Raw genomic sequence first — 12,498 nt, forward strand, 5'->3', positions numbered from 1 at the left:
GTCCTGTACTTTCAATAAAGTGACAAAATGTGTTTCCGTCAGGCTTACAGGAAGCTTCTCGTCCCTCAGCTGAAAGGTTTTCAGTGACTCACCATCCTGCTGAGATTCTCCTAAATCAAAGTCCAGATGTCGTCCTCTCCTCCTAAAAACAATTACACGCCTTCAGTTTGCGTCTATCACCCTGCTACTCCGTGTTACTCTGAACTTTCCATCCATCCATCCATCCATCCATCCATCCATCCATCCATCCATCCATCCATCCATCCATCCATCCATCCATCCATCCATCCATCCATCCATCTTCCTCCGCTTATCCGAGGTCGGGTCGCGGGGGCAGCAGCCTAAGCAGGGAAGTCCAGACTTCTTCCTCCCTAGCCACTTCGTCCAGCTCTTCCAGGGGGATCCTGAGATGTTCCCAGGCCAGCCAAGGGACGTAGTCTCCCCAGCGTGTCCTGGGTCTGCCCCGGGGTCTCCTCCTGGTGGGACGTGCCCTGAACACCTCGCCAGGGAGGCGTCCAGGAGGCATCCTCATCAGATGCCCGAGCCACCTCATCTGGCTCCTCTCAACGCGGAGGAGCAGCGGCTCTACTCCGAGCTCCTCCCTGAAAGCCAAGCTTCTCAGCTCACACTATTCAGCACGTTTGAAAGGCAGCTGCAAACTGGCACAGTGTCACACACAAACAGCTGAGGTCATTGTAGCGTGGATACCTCACTTTCCCCACCTCCATGGCTTCAAACTTAATTTTTCCTTTACCGTCGCTCTGCTCTCCAAAGTCTTGATGGTGACAGCAGCTAGCATGCGCTGAACCCTCATTTAAAGAGGGAGGTTTGCTCCTGTTAGCAATTAGCATGCAGTCTGAGTGAATCACTTGCAACATGTCCTCTGATAAAGTATATAGATGTTCCTGTTTTATTCCTTTAAGGTAGTTTTATAATTTTCTTCACATCATTTGTCATGTTCAAATAAACCAACTCAATAACAACCTTCTGACGTCTGCACAACTCACTGATGAGTAACGGAGCATTTACGCTTCACAAAACAGTTATTTGAGTTTTATTGTGGTAAATATCAACATCGATGGATGAATAAAATCATCCTTTAAGGAGTTTACAGGGGGAAATGAGAAAGGTCGCTCAGACCGTCGATCAGCAGCTCATGAAGAAAACTCTGGTGGAGGATCTGTGTGGGCTGTGGAAACTGTCTCTGCTTCCCACCAGTTGTCCTCCACACATCCCGTGTGTATCCTCTACTGCTGGGTCATTATAAGTCAGAAAACACACACTCCAGCTCACACACACACACAGACAGACGGGGCTGGCATTTAGGGACAGATGGACGCCTGGGGGCTGAAAGTTTGCTCACATTCAGGCGCTGGGGTGGGAAAGTGTTTTCATTGCCTGGTGCTGGTCGGGGACATGATTTGAATAAATTAAAGCCATGACACTTCACCAGTTTGTTACGGTATCGACCCCTCGGAGTAAATGCCAGTCTTAAGTGGGATGACACGCGGGGAGGCGGCCGTGTGGCCGACAAAGCGCATTGATCAGGGAGCGCGCTGCTCTTTGGATCGATGGCCACAGGTGAGACTGGAGCCGAGCGCTTTCACAGAGTAATTGTTAAATGGAATGAATAATCAAAGTGAAAAGCGTGTGAATATAAATGAGTCTGCAGCTCGCTCTGAATGACCAGCAGCGTTTCTAAAGGCTGAGCTCGTGCGTTAACCTCAGAGCGAAATGATGTATGTTTTATTTCCTCCTTGTTCTGTCTTCACGTGACGTTTCTAACACGGTAAACACACTCCTCACACACCTGATGCCTGAGCTCTGTGTGTACGCCTGCCTGGCTGTTTCCCTTCCTGTGTGTACACACTGCAGGAGGTTTTCACAGGGCTACATTAGCCTAGCATTAGCGCCACATTAGCAGAGCAGAGGTCAGCGGTGTGCTTCAGTGACTGACATAATGAGAAACCGTGGTTGTAGTTTATTCATGTCTCGTGTTGTACTCCATGCACGGCTGCTCCTGTGAAGGAAGGTTATATAACCGCTACAGGAAGCTGTGAGAAATGAACCCAGCCTGAACACGCTGCACATCAAATGTCACGAGTCGAAGCCGAGTCGTGGGCTGGAAATGATTACACCTTTACCTCTGTGAATGTCAGAGCTGAAGTGGTGGAAATTTGACTTGTTGAAACAAGAGGAGCCCAGAAAACGAAGGAGTCGGCTTAATCTTTGAGCAGTAAAGAGGAAGCTTTGGCTTTTTACACAAAGATCTAAATAATCTACAGTGGGTACAAACGATTCAGTCAACAGTGAAGGAGGGGAAGCTCATTTTTTTCCAGCCTACATACTTAAAACACAACACTCGTCATTTTTAAGAAAAGTAAACTCACTGAGGATCAATAAAACCTCCGGATCAGTCCAGAACAACTGACTGTTAAACTGAGAAGATGCTCTGGTGGAGGGTTATACTTCAATATCTCTGACTGGCTCATTTCACTGTCAATCAAAAAGGGATTCAGCCTCAGACAGATCATCCAATCATCATGCAGAAGCCCAGCGTCCAGGCCAGCCCACTGCCTCATAGACCCCCAGAGACGCTGAGCGTCCGATGGGCGGGACAAAGCCCAGCGTTTATCCAATGACCGTCCAGTTTCCACAGTGGAACAACCCACTCTACGCTTCCCCGCTGAAGTCAGAAGACACTCAGCGTCCGACTGTGTCAAAGCGCTGAGACGCTGCGAGGATGAAGGAGAAGGAGGTGGAGCCAGTTACCTGTGATAGGAGCTGATTCTGAACTAAAGATGAAGGAATTCTAGCTCAGATTTTATCAATGAAATGTTCACACAGCAGAACACATCAACACTTTTTAGGGACATTTTAGGGGAAGCTGAACTTCACTTGCAGTCTTAGAGCAGTAACCAGTGACAGCTCTATGGTCCCTCCTTCCCCTACAGTAAAGGGCCTGGGTGTCATCTTTGACAGGACTCCATCTTTCAAAGCTCAGATCAACATCACCCCTCAGTCAGCATATATCCACCTTCCCAACATCCACCATCTGCGCCTGTCTCTAACACCCACCAGCACCCCCACCCTCATCAACCCCCTGTTTAGACTTCTGTAATTCCCTTCTTTCTGGTCTACTGCTCAAGCTTCTCCATAAACTCCAACTGGTCCAGATCTCATCATTAGACCCTCCTCTGCAGATCACATCTCTCCTGTTCTCCACCAGCTGCTCTGGCTGCCAGTCAAACACCACAGTGTCTACAATAACCTCACACCTCCGTACCTTTCTGATCTCCTTCAGACCTACACACCTTCCAGGACTCTCTTGATTTTTAAAGTCAAAAATCTTGAAGTTTTTCATCTGATCTTGAAAAGCTGTTCAAGTTTGACAGAAATGATCCAATGATGACCAAACTAACTTCTGAGTGAGCCGCTGCCACTCTGTGATTAAACAAAGTTAAGTGTTGGAGTTAGTATCATCCCAAATTTTTACGCCAATATTTTCACTTTTACTGTAAATGAATATCAGCCCCAGGTATCAGTTACCAGCCTCCTTCACTCCTGATAATCGGTATCAGTCGATCTTTGGTAGACATGAGCGATCTGGCTGATCCCAACAGACTCACAGATGAACAAAGAGACAAACTCAGCTTCTCTTGTATTTTCTGCTCTTACGCCCACGTGGTGCCGTGAGTTAAATGGATTTCATTTCGTCCTCTCTGGCATTAAACGGTGGCCTGACTTACGTCTGACCTCTCTGAGCGTAATTGTTTTCCCTCTGCTCGAAGCTGCGTGTGTGTGTGAGTAAGTGTGTGTGAGTGTGTGTGTTCTCTTGTCTGATTGCTCTTTGTTTTCATGAGAGTGTGATCCCCGTCTGCAAACACAGTCTCGTCTCCATCATCACGCCGCTCTGAGCTCTGCGTGCGCGGCTTGCTGTGCGCGGTGTGCCTGTGAAGGGGCTCGGCCTCTCCGAGGAGGAAATCTTTGGCTCAGATTAGCAGCGAGCTCTTCCTGACTGTGGTGTGTGTTGAATAAAGCAGAGGCTAATCCTCTCTGCGTAGCTGCTGTTGGCTGGATGGCCATTTATGGGTGGCTCGCTCTGTTGTGCTGTGTTTCCATCTCCTCTGTTAATCCGCCGGCAGCTGGAGTGGTTGATGAGACGCCTCGGCGCTCCTCGCTATAAACACAAACAAACCAGCACATTCACCGGCCCCGGATCAGCACGACGCACTCTGCATTCAGACGCCTTTGTCCAAATGCTTTGTTTGTGTGCTTACTGTGTGTGTGTGTGTGTGTGTGCTGTATGTTGGAGTGTGTGTGTGCATACTTTGCACACAGTGAAGTAATATCCTCCAGAACGAGTCGCAGGGTGGAAATTAAAGCCTGGGATGATCCTTCCTCAATGAGAAAACACTTCATTTTGACAGATCATTAACTAGACATTATCTTTCATTAGGCGCCTCTGCATTACTTATTCAACACCCTCAGGACACACACTCTCACACACACACTCACACACACACAGAGCTACAGCGTAAACTCATCAGACACAGTGCACTTGCAGACTGCACTCAGAAACCCTCTGCGTCGCGGCGTTTGACACTTACCGGAACATTCCTCTGACCGTGGATTAAAGTGGTCGTGCAGCGCGCTCGGCTCTGACTTATCTAATATTTTATACACTCAGATCTAATTTCTGTGGAGCCCATTCATCTCATTATTCTCCAGCGCTATCACAGCGCGGATCACACAGCCACTTTACAGATGGTCACAGTAATTAGATTGACAACGAGTTTTACAAGAGAGGAGCAGACAGAGCTGTGGAGAGCATCCTGATAACAGAGAGGAGCTCTTAAGAGCAGCGTGAGAGGAAATCATCACATCATGGAGAGTTCGTTCAGACGCCTGCTGCTGCCGGCTCTCACTGGAGAGGAGACGAGAGGAGGGAAGAGGAGAGGAGAGGAGAGGAGAGGAGAGGAGAGGAGAGGAGAGGAGACGAAAGGAGAGGAGAGGAGAGGAGAGGAGCTAAACCAACGCTAACCTCATAGTCTGCTCAGCTCCAGAGTCTAACTCCTGGGGTTCACTTTGATCCTGATGGCCCCTGAAAACCTCTACAGCACATCCACTAGAGAAGAAATAGAAAAAAAAACAAACAAAATAAAAAAAAGACTTTTAAAGAAACTTTTACAGAACTGTCTGTTGAAGCAACAACGCTGGGACACTTTATCCAGTCCATCCTTTCCTGTGTCCTTCGTATAACAGCAGGATGGATGGAGAGCGACTGAATGAGGAGCAATGATCTGTGACATTAATATCAAACAGCCACTGATCAGACAGTGTCGTGGATCTGTAAATACAACATTAACAGGAGGAGAAATCCAGACATAAACACAGCTTCACTTGTTGTGTAGCATTAGCAGAGCAAATAAAGAAAAATACGCTAGTTTCTGACGCGTAAACAAACATAACGTCCCAAACCAAATGTTAATATCACTAATTTATAAAGACACTTCATCCCAAGAACACATCACTGTTAACTTTCAGATGCTTTTCAGATGCTTCTTAAACAATCACAATAATCTCCACCATGGACTTTATACAGACACCGTGGCTCCGCTGTTAACCACTGGACAAATTTGAAGCCAAAATACCCCCAAGTGCAGCCATTAGCAGTAGAGACTGTGAGGGACGCAGAGAGAATCTGAAGCCAGATGACAAAAATATTATTTTTCAATAAATAAGTAAATAAATATAAACATAAATAAATGAAAAATAATAATAAATAAGTAAATAAATAAATATATACATAAATAAATAAATGAAAAATAATAATAAATAAGTAAATAAATAAATATGTATGTGAATAAATAAATGAAAAAATTAACTCAATACATAAATATATAAGTAAATAAAAAAATATAAGTAAATAAATAGATGAAATAAATAAATAGATAAATAAAGTGTGTGTTCACCACTGGACAAATTTGAAGCCAAAATACCCCAAGTGCAGCCATTAGCAGGAGAGACTGTGAGGGACTCAGAGAGAATTTGAAGCCAGGTGACAAAAATATTATTTTTTTCTCTAAGAGAAAGGTCTAATCTCTTCTTGACTCTACCTACTGACAGATTTTATAATCCCTGAAAAAAAAAACACCAGAGCGTTAGCTGTCAATCATTGTTAAATGTGACGTGAAGCCTCATTTTTAATCCCTTTTTAACCTCTAATAACTAATGTAAACAAAACTTTTCAGTAAACCTGAACAAAAAGCAGCCAAATGATATCTTCAAATCACCACAACAATCAGACGTGAGAAACATTTCTACCAGGTGTTTTAATTTTTTACAGTTTGACCACAGCCCATCTGGAATGACTGGGGAGATGGATTCTTTTTTGGGCGGACTAGCGTATGGGGATACCGGGGATTTCCCCAGTGGGCCGGTGGACATGATATAGATCATGCCACGCTGCTCGAACGAGGGACAGTGCCAGACAGCGATGTTGGAGGATTTAAAGATTGTGGTCTGTTGACGGCCGATGCTGTAAAGGGGGTTGCCGGTCTACCGATGTGTCCCGTTGTTGTGGGCTGGGCTGAGTCAAAGTCCTGGGCTGTTTTTCAGTCTTAGTCCGCCACTGCTTTTTACCTATTCTGCAGGCAGCCACCAGGGGGAGCAGTTTTGATGGGTACCTCATTTTGAACCAAGCAAGAAAACGTCAAATTTTTTTTACAGTCTCCACTTGCATTGTATAACTTTAAGGCCCCCGAGCTGCCAACGTAATGCCTGTATACATGAATATATACGTGAATAAATAAATGAAAAATAATTATAAATACATAACTATATATGTAAATAAAAAATATATAAGTAGATAAATAGATCAAATAAATAAATAAATATATAGGTAAATAAATAAATGAAAAATAATAAAAAATAAGTAAATAAATAAATATATAGGTAAATAAATAAATGAAAAATAATAAAAAATAAGTAAATAAATATATATATACGTGAATGAATAAATGAAAAATAATTATAAATACATAGATATATAAGTAAATAAAAAATATATAAGTAAATAAATAGATAAAATAAATAAATAAATAAATAAATAAATAAATAAATATAGGTAAATAAATAAATGAAAAAAATAATCAAATAAATAAATATATAAGTAAATGATTAAATAAATGAATAAATAAATATAGGTAATTAAATAAATAAATCAAAAGGCATTGATAAGTCTATGAGCCAGCATCTCTGCGCTCCTTGAGCGTCCCAGTGGTCTGGACAGCAGCCGGTCTTTTCAACAACAGAGTCACTGAAAATGACCCTCCAGCAACATTAATGGGACAACACATTTCCTGGAAGTTTCCGGGCCGCCAGACCCCATCCATCTGTCTGCAGGGCACATCGGCACTTTTCCTGTTTACTCTCTCCATCATATCCCACGTCTACCCAGCAGCCCCTGCTCTCATCCATCTCTGCAGCGGCTGTTTCAGCCCACGCCCATAAACCTGTGAGCGTGCCTCGGCCCAGCACACCCCAGCGATCTATCAGAGGCTGATTTTATGGGCTTCCCCCAGCTGATGGCCATTTAGCTGTCCTCACCCAAACCAGGACCATTTGTTATTGTAAGTGTTTGTCCAACACATCCAGGCTGCTCGCTGTGACGGCGCGGCGATGAAAAACGAGCAGCGTTTATGGAAAGTTATGACTATTCATCGCCTGGCAGATCAGTGACACATCAGGGAAACAGAAAGTGATAATGAGACGGTCGTGAAGGATACTGAAGAGATAACAGATGGAGATGAGGATGTGATGACAGGTTGGGATGGATGGCTGTCTGAGAGAGAGACTCCTGGATTATAATCCCACCTCTTCCTCTTCCTCTGTCAGCTGTCGGCTGTCGGCTGTCGGCGGTGTGGGTTTCATGGAGGGATGGTCGCTGTCGCTGTCGCTGCTTCAGTAAACAAGCTCAGGTTACATTTCCACCTTTAGAGGAGGAACATGAGAGGCTGTGTTTCCTCTCAGTCACTTCCCTTTGAACAGAGTCGCTTTGAAAGGCGTCTTCTGAGGGTTACATAAAGTCAGCTCAGTGTTTCCCACCATGCACTCTGTCTCCAGACGCCGTTTCCAGCTGGAATGACTGGAGTGAGAACAATACAATCAAATCAATCCCTGGTTTGTGGCTCGGAGCTTAACGGCGCTTTGGTCCACTGGACATCTGCGTCTGTATCACTCCCTGTGGGGCGGAGCAGGAGGGACACGTGTGGCTGTGCAGATACTGAGGTTGAAACACTCTGAGACTCCTCTTCATCAACACCAGCTTCTTCCTGTTTGAGCAGCTTTAACCTTTCTTCCTGAAACACGGCGAGGAAGGACAGAAGAAGGAAAGGGCAGAGAAAAGTTAGAGTGTTGAGCTACAACAGTCGCTGTAGCTGGAGGTCAGACGGGGCCACGTGTGCACACACAGGAGTGATGCTTCCTCTTAACGCCGCGTGTTGGCGTTTTAACATGTCCAGATTAAGAAGAAAGAGAAAGACACTTGTTGCTGACTCAGTGAGGAGTGCTCCTCTCCAGTTTCCAGCCTTCACCCTCAGCTGAATGGAGGATCCTAAAACATCTCCAGATCCCAGTTTTTCCTCTTTCTTTCACGCTGATGATCATAATCTGCTCATTTGTGTTGGAGTCTGCAGTTTGGGTCAGTGCAGGATTCAACATAAACAGCATCAAACATGTTCAAAAAGGAATAGTTATTTATCTTACAGAGGGTATTGATGATTAAAGACACTGACACTAAATAAAATCCTGTGTTAACATTTAGTTGAACTAAATCTTCATCCCATCTGTCAATAAAGCCTGCCACCGCTCTACTTCACCTCCTACAACATCAACAGCCCACCAACTTTCCATGCACCTGTGGCTAACCTCAAGTTTTACAGCCCTGGGAAGATAACTACATCTACAAAAAGACTCATCTGGAAGAAAATACTGATTTTAATTCTGTGAGCCAGATTAATATACATGATTGATATGAGGCAAAACATTAGGTAATAGAGATGGGTACCTTTCACATCTGAAACAATATAATATCCAAGCCCAGTACCTGGCAAATGGTACCAGTACTCAACGGTACCACTTTTAGGTACTTTTTGTGTTTATGTGGAAAAAAAAATCAATTTGTTTAGTAATTAGATATATTTTTTTTTCAACAACACATATTTATTCTTCACTTAATAACTTTGTAATGTTGTGTTCATGTTCAGCATGGAAAATCTCCTACTCTCCCACTCCCTCACAGTCACAAGGATGCATTCAGGTACCTAAACATGGTACCTTTTGGTTTTACATGAATAGGTACTTGGTACTTTTGTCAGAATTCGGTTGGTACCTATGAAAGTACCTAATTTGGTACCCATCCCTATTAGCTAACAACAAGAAATGAGTTGAGCAAAATGATCAATATATGTTTTCGAATTCAAGTATTATTTTAAAAATTTTTACTTTTTTTTTTTTTGCAAATTCCTTACATTTCATTTTATTTTAGAAATTTAGAAATTTCGAAATTGTTTGAAATTTTTGCAAATTTTCGAAATTTCAAAGTTTTTACAAAATTTTTGCACATTTTTAAAATTTAATTTATTTTTTTATTTTTGGTCTATTTTGCAACTTTTTGAAATATTTTGCTTTTTTTAAAAAATTATTTTATTATTTTAATTGCAAAATTTATTAAAAATAAAAACTGACGTCACATGTGCAAACCGAAATTTGTACATTGTAAATCTGCATTTAGAATAAAATAGAAAATACTTATTTGTCCCCGAGGAGAAATTCACAAATGCAAATGCATACATTGCAAATTTATTAAAAATGTATAATAAATACGCTAATTCAAACCCAAAAAAAAAAAGTGACGTCACATGTACAAACTTCTAGAGTTGAACAACTTCTCTTTTAGATAACTAATCACTAGATTTTCCTTTGTACAGAATTTTTTTTAGACATTTTATCGTCTGTATCGATAAGATAAAGTAGATTCTGTGGCTCCTGAATGACTTTAATCCAGGTGAGCTGAGGAAAAATGGGTCCTATGAAAGTAAAAGTTGCAGACCTCTGATCTATGGCACCGTCGAACAGATTTGCAGTGTGAAGGAGCAGGGTTTATGAAAGACTCGGTTTAGAGGATGAAGTCAGTGTTGGAAAGACCTCCTCCTAAAAGATAACCAGACAGGAGAAGTCGTGTATCTCTGATCAGAGCGTTGTTAAAGTGAAAGCTAACAGTAGCGTGAGCGGCTCTGGAGCTGTGTGAAAGAATGTGACACTTACAGCTCTGTAAAAACTCCTGTTAGTGAACGAAGCCCAGCAGCGTGTCAGTGTCCTCTGAAACAGCCTGTATTTGGCCTGAACGTCCCACAGTTTATAAAGTTCATGTTCAGGGGATGAAGTGGAGAGGCCTGATGAAGAGACGGAGACGGCGTGGAGAGGCCTGATGAAGAGACGGAGACGGCGTGGAGAGGCCTGATGAAGAGACGGAGACGGCGTGGAGAGGCCTGATGAAGAGACGGGGACACGGAGCCAGGCAGTTTTATGTCTCTGTGAAGTCCTCTATAAACTCACTGCGCCACATGAAACGGCGTTTAAAGACGCTCCTCTGACTCTTTATTTACCGTCTCTGTGTTTGAACAGGTCATGTGACACACAGCAGATGGATTACGTGTGTAAACAGGAAGTGTGTGTTGATTAGCCGTCTCAGAGGGCACCTTCCTGATAATGTGCTCCAGTTTAAACACGAGTGTTTGTTTTACCTTTCCACAGAAACCACTTCACGTCTGGACCAGGACGCTGCGTCTGGGACGAGCGCTGCAAGGACACGAGGGAAGAACAAAGGAGGAGGCAAAGGAGGAAAAGGAGGTTAGAGGAAATGAAATGGGGTGTGTGTGTGTGTGTGTGTGTGTGAGGGGAAGGGAAAGCATGCACTTTACTCTCATGAGTAATTCATTCAGGTTCCCGCTCCCGGCGCTCCTCTCCTCCAGGCCGACACACAGAAAACCACACAGCATAATTTAGCTGCTGTCTTCAGGACACGAGCTGCACACATCAGGGAGAGACGCACACGCTGTCACAAACTCAACGCCACAATGACAATCAAGCTGCAGCCTGACCGCCCCGCCGTGTGCCCGCCGTCTCTGAGGGCGTCCCCCTCAGGCGAAGGGTGGCGTCCACAGCAGCCACCCAGCTGACATCTGTCAGAGGCCGTCACAGAGCTTCAGACGCTCTGCGGGACGGCAGACGTTCCTGGGGGTCAGAGGTTACGCTATCCTCCTTTCCCCAAGACGAGACAAAATAAATCAATTAGAGCCAATGACGACTGTTGGAGAGAAAACGAAGCTGACAGACGAGCAGAGACGAGCAGAGAGGAGCAGAGACCATCCTGTTTTCTGAAGGTCACGGCGGCCTGTCCTGAGTGGCGTCAGCACATATCTCTGGCTCAGAGACGGGACGAGGCTCCAGGATCAGATAGAGAGATGAGAGAGAACAACAGGGACAGAGAGCAGAGCCGCAGAGGAGCGTCAGCTCGGATTAGAGCGCCACCCGTCCAGATGAAAACGCTCTGAACTGAGAGCAGCTGAGGGGAAGAAGAGGAAAAAGGTTAAAAGGAAGGAGACGAAGAGGAACTGTTAGTCTTTAAACACTCAGATGATAGGAAGAGGCCACCAGCTGTCATCGTTAAAGCTGATAATCAGGTTTATTGATCAGTGCAGGACTCACAGTAGTTACACATCTCAAAATACTGTATTTACGTATTTCAGTAAGTTGTAGATTAACGATTAAAAAGCACTACTTTAAAACACTAATTTCTCATCAGTGGCTCCTTTCTGTAACTGACCAATCAGGAGGCAGGACTCTTAACATTAAAGAGGGGGTACTCTGCTTTCCCAACCTTTAAACATGGATACAAAGTAACAACGCTGGATGTCCAAACTAAACATATCCAAATCTTAATCCCTGAATCTTGGTGTAATGAAGTAGTCCACTCATCATATGAAAAAATGTTGCTTCACAACATAACAAAAAAGATCAACATTCAAAGAAACACAGCAGCTTTTTTCTGATGTTTGTCTTTTCACGTCTTCCTCACTGAGTTGATTTTTGTGCCGGACTGACCTGGAATCATTATCTTTAGAATTCAAATGTTAAATAAAGTTTGTTGTGTTCAGCCGGTTGTTTGCCATATTTATAATAACAGCAGCCTCCTACACCCTGGTGCACATGGAAAGGAGCTTGTGAGGAGACGTGCTGATCCAGACTGATGCGTCTTCGGTCAACAGACCGTGTAGATGCAGAGATTTACTCTTTTCAGTTTGGGTCTGTCATTTCTCTAGCAGAGAGCCAAAAAAGAGGCCCGGGCTTAAAGGTCCCATATTCAGCAAAAATCACTTTATGAAGTCTTTTAGTGAAATGTGTGGGTCTTTGGAGAATGCCAAAGTTGAGGAG

General features: G+C 43.8%; 1 long non-coding RNA gene across 2 annotated transcripts in view; it reads left to right on the forward strand.

Moving 5' to 3' along the window:
* LOC141795443 (uncharacterized) overlaps nt 1–12,154 on the forward strand; it is a 91,969-nt gene extending 79,815 nt beyond the window's left edge. The window contains exons 3-4 of one of the 2 annotated variants that reach the window (XR_012598604.1): nt 10,819–10,914; nt 11,007–12,154. This is a non-coding gene — a long non-coding RNA (uncharacterized LOC141795443). The remainder of the gene's footprint in view (nt 1–10,818; nt 10,915–11,006) is intronic. The other variant, XR_012598605.1, reaches the window with a different exon arrangement.
* The last annotated feature ends 344 nt before the right edge of the window (nt 12,155–12,498 follow it).

Source organism: Halichoeres trimaculatus, unplaced genomic scaffold, assembly GCF_033239565.1.
Source record: "Halichoeres trimaculatus isolate MK-OKI-2021-1 unplaced genomic scaffold, fHalTri1.1 fHalTri1_scaffold_8, whole genome shotgun sequence".
Taxonomy (NCBI): Eukaryota; Metazoa; Chordata; class Actinopteri; order Labriformes; family Labridae; genus Halichoeres; species Halichoeres trimaculatus.